Source organism: Thermobia domestica, chromosome 4 (genome assembly GCF_964235325.1).
Source record: "Thermobia domestica chromosome 4, izTheDome1.hap1.1, whole genome shotgun sequence".
Taxonomy (NCBI): domain Eukaryota; kingdom Metazoa; phylum Arthropoda; class Insecta; order Zygentoma; family Lepismatidae; genus Thermobia; species Thermobia domestica.
In genome coordinates, this window is record NC_137457.1 from 243,224,643 (window position 1) to 243,231,628 (window position 6,986).

The window sequence follows — 6,986 nt, forward strand, 5'->3', positions numbered from 1 at the left end:
GGAATTCAAATTGCAGCCACCTCTCTGGACCATTTCAAGGAAAAGAAAAACGTTGAGAAATTGGCGAAAAGCTGCAAAATCATTATGAAAATAAAATATATAATATCACTCACATTAATGAATTATTAATAAACACGACCTCACACAACTAAAATAAAGTACTTAGACATTATAGAAATGGAAAGAAAGTAATCTGTATATTTCTTGCGTAAAGGTAAATTTTGCTGGTTTTTTTTGTGTGTGTGTGTGTGTGTGTGTGTGTCATTTTTTCAAATTAGGCCGTTTGCGTGAACTCAAAATAACAAAAAGTTGCCTTAAGGGGATCGAACACAGAACTTCTTTCTCTACGGTCCAGTACGCTAAACGTATGGCTAGAGAGCATGGAACTAATAATTCGCTTCCTCTTAATGTTTTGGTACTCTCTTTCTGAGTGTGTCGATTCAAGTGCCATCCATGAAGTCACTTTTTTTTTTCAATTTTGGGTCAGACCACTATCCCTTTTTCTGGAGAATTCAAATGGGAAATAAGAAATGTGAGTATCCATTTAAAATTTTAAAGCTACTCGAAAGGGGTGAGGATAGGCTGTTGCTTTTAGTATCATTGAATAGCTTTTCCAAAACTATTTCACATGTATTTTTGTTTGTTTTGCTTATCTGTATATATATATATCGTGAGACATTGAACCGTTCCGGGACTTTTTCCGCACCCTGTAAATATATACAATAATAATAAATTATTTTCTGCTTTTTTGTACGTCAGCTATTTTTCTTTTAAGTTTGGTTAGTTTTCCATTTTCGATGTCGAAGATGCTTCTCATAGTGGGCGATCATTCACAGAGAAGTGTATGATACTCCTGCACAAGTCGAGCAGAACAACACAAAACAACACACAGATTGCAAAAAGCTGTCTACAAAAAAAAAATAAAAATAAAAATAAAAATAAAATAAAATAAAATTTTAAAAAATCCTAACACCTTGCTTGTGTGCAACCCATCTTACTTTGTTGATTATCTGGTTTTCGCATATTGCAGGATATTATTTCATCATACGTTGCAGTAGTTACTTGATTTTTTTTATTTTTTGCAAATATATATAACTACAGGTCTAACTGAGAATCCCCTCTTTTCCTTCAAGTTGATTAAAAAGAGGGAAATAAAGAAAAATCTGTTTGCACTGGAATGCTTCGACATAGAAAGTTTACATATTTGAACATTCACAATTATTAAGCTATGAAGAACTAGGGACACCACTAACCTGTAGTTCACCCGTTAATTACGTACGCAATACATATTAATTACTGTAATTAGTTTACGAATTTTTAACAATAGTGACATTTTATTCACCCCTCCAGCAAGGGTAGGGTAAAAGTGGATCTAAAAAGGTAGGGGGACGCATAGTGTCATGTTGTTCCCCATGCCTATCTTTGCCCATTGTATTTTTTAGTGGGGGGACGCCACGGATATTTTCTGGAAGTGGCGTCCCTCTATGTTCTCCCTCACTTTTACCCATGAGTAGGGGAAAATTAGGTCTATTCCAAAAATGTTAACTGCGGCAATTCCTCTTATTTCTACAGGAATTCGCACTATGTTCGGATCTTCAAGTACTAGATTCCCTTTCATACTGCCCTGTCGACAGGGACACACCCAAATAGAATGCTCCACCAGGTCCGGAGCTCCCAAGCTCCATAACTCGGCATACATGTCTGCACTTAAACTTGTTTAGCAGAGAAATGAATGACGTAGGATTAAGATTTGATTTTACACTTCATCAATACTATTTATTCTTTTATAAAAACAATCTAGTTCTATCATCTTTTCTGAGAACATAGCTGGCATTACTTAACAGTTACTTATCGTCTTTTCAGGTGCAGTGTATTGGATCCCTCAAACTTTGAATCTTCCCAACAAACATTTATGGGTGTGCACCTGCTCCTCAGTCTTCAAAAGATTTGATTTTCAGTTTAGAGTCCCTTTCACCAGCAAGGCAATATGAGATGTGGAGCTACAGCTTAACGTAGAATGTGAACCACACGAGCTCCCGCCGGAAATCGAACCCGAGTCTCCCATGCCAAAAGCACGTACGCTAACCGCTTTACTATGAGTGAACTTGATCTTCAAAAGGGATTTTAAATAAAGTTCAAATCTTTTTTTAGAGCCTTTTTTTTTATTTCCGAGCGACAATAGAAGTTGGTGACCTTGAAAACAAAATCGAATTCAAAATTCCAGCAGATTTACACACTTCATAACTCCTAAGAGCCCAGAAAATGATTTTGGTTTGGTTGTCTAGAGCAGTGATTCTCAACCTTTTTTGACTCACGACACATTTACTGTACTAGTTTTATTATTATTATTATTATTATTATTATTATTATTATTATTATTATTATTATTATTATTATTATTATTATTATTATTATTATTATTATTATTATTATTATTATTATAACACCGTGTATAACTATGAAAGATAGGAGGTTTTTATCTGAATACTGAAAACTAGTTGACTGTCGATCTCGGTCGTCGAGAAGTCTTCAGGAGGCAAGGAGGTTCTGGGTTTGAGTTCCGGAGGAGCAAGTATTCAGGCTCGAGCCGAAAATTCTTAAAAGTTATAGGGCGCAGGCCAAACATTTTCATAACTGCTTGTCCCGGGTTTAGGGTTGTCAACGGCTTGAGCGGCTCGGCTCACAGTTCATTCACTATCGAGCCGAGATGAGAAGTGACCCGAGCCAACAGCTTAGCAAACCTAGCTGGCTCGAACCGATGGCTCATCCGAACCAAGCTTATTGCTTACCCAACCGAGCCATTTCGAGTCATCGATTCAGTTGAGCTGAGTCGAACAGACCCGATGGACTCGTTTCAACGAAGCTTGCTCGAGTCGATGGCTCACATGAAGCAAGTCGGTGGCTCATCCCAACCGATCCGGCTCGAGTCATCGGCACAATTGAACCGAGTCGATGGCTTATCCCAACTGAGCCGATAGCTCAACCGAATCGAGCAGATTTGAGCAGTTCGTTCAGTTAAATCAAGCCGAGCCGGTTGGGCTCAAAAATTCGACCGTGTAGGTTTTAGCCTTGATGGTAATATATACTTATATTGGTGCTCACGATATCTGAGGCTGCCTCGTTATAAAAATCTTTTGTCATCTCGTCATCGATACGAGACGAGACGAGACACACTAAAAGTACCACACAAGATGCACTAAAAGTACGAAACGAGATGCACCCCTGTCGTAAGCAACAATAGAAGTATTCCACATTACTGATTACATTTCTCATGGTTTTCGCTTTCCACTCTAATCAGGCCATGATTTCAAAACGAGTTAAAACGAGCTGAACGAGCGAGCGATTTATCAAACTCGACCTCAAAATAGTGACTCGATTCGGAACTCGACTCGAAAAAATTACCTTTGACTCGACTCGAAACTCGATTAGAATTCGAGTCGAGTCGAGTTTTAGCTCGACTCGTGCCCATCCCTATGGCCCACACCTTTTATTTCGCTTAATACTTTTTCGTTATTGATTGTGTTGCCCAACTAACCTACAAGACATAAGCACCCAATGTTAACCTTCTCAATTTTCAATGTTGAGCAAGCAGAGAATTTAAACCATTTTTTTCCATAGTGTCCCGTATCTTCTCTTTTTCATTTGCGCCTAGAAAGCATAAAGTTAATCAAACCACTAAAATCGTCGAAAACACATATGGTGACTTTTAATTTTTTTTCAACGAGTCTTTACGCTTCGGTACTTATAAGATAAATCATATTGTCTCGATACTATAACGTTGTTTATAACAAACTCAATAGACCAGTGATTCCTAGGGGGGCTCAATGGTAGAGTTCTTACCTCTGGTGTGTGGGGTCCCTGGTTCGATCCCCGCCCAAATAAGTTTGTGGTGGTAAAATCGTGCATGTCCGTGAGTTTCCTCGGAGTATTCCCGTTTCCTTCCACTTCCTCATTTCACCAATTCTTCCACTATCATTCACTTGCCTTAATCATCTTCTGCCTTAGTCTAAGGTCATAACGTGGAATATTAAACTGAAAGATTTCATTTCATTTTCTCAGTGATTGGTAAGCTGAGAAGCTCCCCATGAGAGGCTTGAAAGACCATCAAAGGAGCACAAGCTACTTAAAAAAAAAAAAAAAAAAAAAAAAACTAGTAAAAGACAATAAAGAGAATCTCGTCCCAATATCTTTTTATTATACGTAACCAACATTTCTTCGGTACTGTGCAAGAAGTTAGGGAATTGTAGGTCTATAGATTGTAAACAAGATATGGAAAGTCGCCGTTAACCTCGCCGTTACCAATGAAAATGTTAACGGTATGACTCCATTAATGTCGGTTGAAACAATCGCTGTAGCTATTTGTTGCAAAGAATAAATAAATAAATAAATAAATAAATAAATAAACAGGATTCAAAAATTCGCTTTCGTTCAGGTGTTATTATGAGTTACGGACACAAGTACTAACCACTGGCGTCTCTGGTATGTAAAATCTGGGGGGGGGGACATCAAAGAAAGTGATTTAAATGGTATAACATAGCCGAAACTGTTTATTATCTTCGATTCCATTTGTTATTACCTTTCGGCTTACCTTCACGGACCCCCTGAGGTATATAAAGAACTCTTGTTATAATCGTTTCACAGCCTGAATATTATATTCAAAATAAATATCATTATTATTATTATTTATGTTATTCTGTCGTTAGTAAATAAATTAAATTGAATAAAATGTTAAACATTTTGTAATTCAAAATATTAGGGGGACGCGTCCCCCTCGTCCCCCTGGCTAGAGACGCCCGTGGTACTAACAGTACAAGTTTCACTGCGCGATCCTAGTTAAGATGAACTATTTTACACTGCAAAAGCGTCATACATTTATTTATTTTATCTCGATAACCTAAACTTTGTATTGAACGGAACTCAAACTAAACATTGTGATTTTGTTTTCCCATTTAAAATCTGTTTAACAATATTGACAAGAAGAGACACAAAAATATTTAAATAATGCATGTTTAATAATCGGTATGTAAAATGCGTATTAAAATAACAGTAATTCACAGATCTGAAAAGGAACTACTGTAGTTCGATCAGGGGCGTAAATAAGGGACCCGCAGACGCCGCATTGCGGGGGCCCCAAGCCATCACGGGGCCCCCAGATCGTGATGTAGGAGTAGAGAAAGGGCCCCATTCCACGTTGTCTGCGGGGTGGCCCCCAAGCCCTTAGTTACACCACTGAGCACGATTGTGTTATCATAGTTTTAACAGTGCATAGTGTGATTAAATGTACTACGGTCATTAGTAAAGCTTACATAATTATTATTACCGGTATTGTTTGGGCAGATGAAAATGTAATTTCGAAATTAATTAAAACGCAAAACCCCAATAGGTACTGAGCACCTTACATATCTCCAATTGATTATTGAGTCCCGTAGCATTCATATAGTCAGGGCCTATGGCCAGAACAACGGAGGGGAGTTCTTTGTGGCCGTAAGAAATGGACTAGCGATAGAAACGTTCTCTCTGGCTCGTATTTTGCTTCTGTTCACGTCAAGCGTAGAAGCAGAGGCAAGGCAATTGCAGGATTGATGCAATGACAGTTGTTGCAAATGTCATCTTTACAAAATCACTAGAAAATAGTAAGTTTTCTTTTTAAAGACGTGACAACATAATTATAAAATTGAAAAATATTTACTTCGACTTAGATTTTCTAGCTGATTGATTTGAAAAGTGAACGGAAAATTTTCTATGATAAACTAATTTAAACAATAACAATAATAGTTAAAAAAGGGAACGAAACACGAATGCCTTCTTTCTCAAGTTAAGAGTATTAAATTAAACAAATACTTCCGCGACCCTGGAATTCAGTATTTAATTCAGGCGTAACATGCAATCTGAACCATGTGTACTCCTAACGGGAATCGAACTCGAGTCTCTTGCACGTAGGCTTATATACTAACCATATAGCCACGGAAGAGGGAGATAGTAAAGAATTACTATATATGCACTTTTCGACAGAGTAATGGTCTAGAAACTCTGAAATGACGATAACGACTGACCACATGTCACTCAACTGAAAAGCCGTCTGGCTGCCCATATATCTTCATGATGCGAAAACGTGGGGAAAATGATCTTCAGAGGGCTGTAATTAAAAAAAAAAAAAAAACGCAACGTAGAGAGTGCAGTTTAGAACATAACACCCTCGATTGAAAAATACATGTTTCAAACGTACCTCCGGAAGATATGTGCGAGGGATTCCCCAAAGAAACATAGGGATTAAATGCCAGGTTATAGGGAATCCATAAGTTCCTTTGGGAAATTCATTTTCGTCACCTTATATCTCCGAAACTATGCCTCACTGACCAAAGTTCCACAGGACTTTTTTGCTAGTCTCGGAGTTGAGAATCAGCTCCCGAAGTTTGTTTAAATAGTTTCTTATTACCCTGTATAGCTTCAAGATATTAAAGAAAAAAAAAAAGTATTTAAATCTCTCCAATGGCCATCTTTCTGGATTCAACCTATAATTCAACTTTACGTTTACGAGGTTTTGAAATCTTTGACTCCGATATTTTCTATACAGAAACAGGGCCACGGTAGCTCAGTGGTAGAGCGTTTACCTCTGGTACATGGGGTCCGTGGTTCGATTCCAGCTCGCACCAAGTAGGCTTTATGGTGGACAAATACCCTGTACGTGGGTTTTCTCGGGGTTCTCCCATTTCCTCCCACTTTCTTCATTCCACCATTTCATATTGTTTTTTTTTTTTTTTTTTATCATTACCGTCTCCATTAGCCTAGCCGGCATAATTGTGGGACGTATAACTGAAAAGATTTCATTTCTATACAGAAACAGAAAGTTGCGTATACCCCTAAAGAATCGGAAAATGATCATAAACTAATTTCATAAATAAATAAATGAAAAGATTCAAGTCATTTCTGCAATCCTCGATTCAATTAAATTTCGATTACATGCCACTGTTGGACAGACGCGTCCT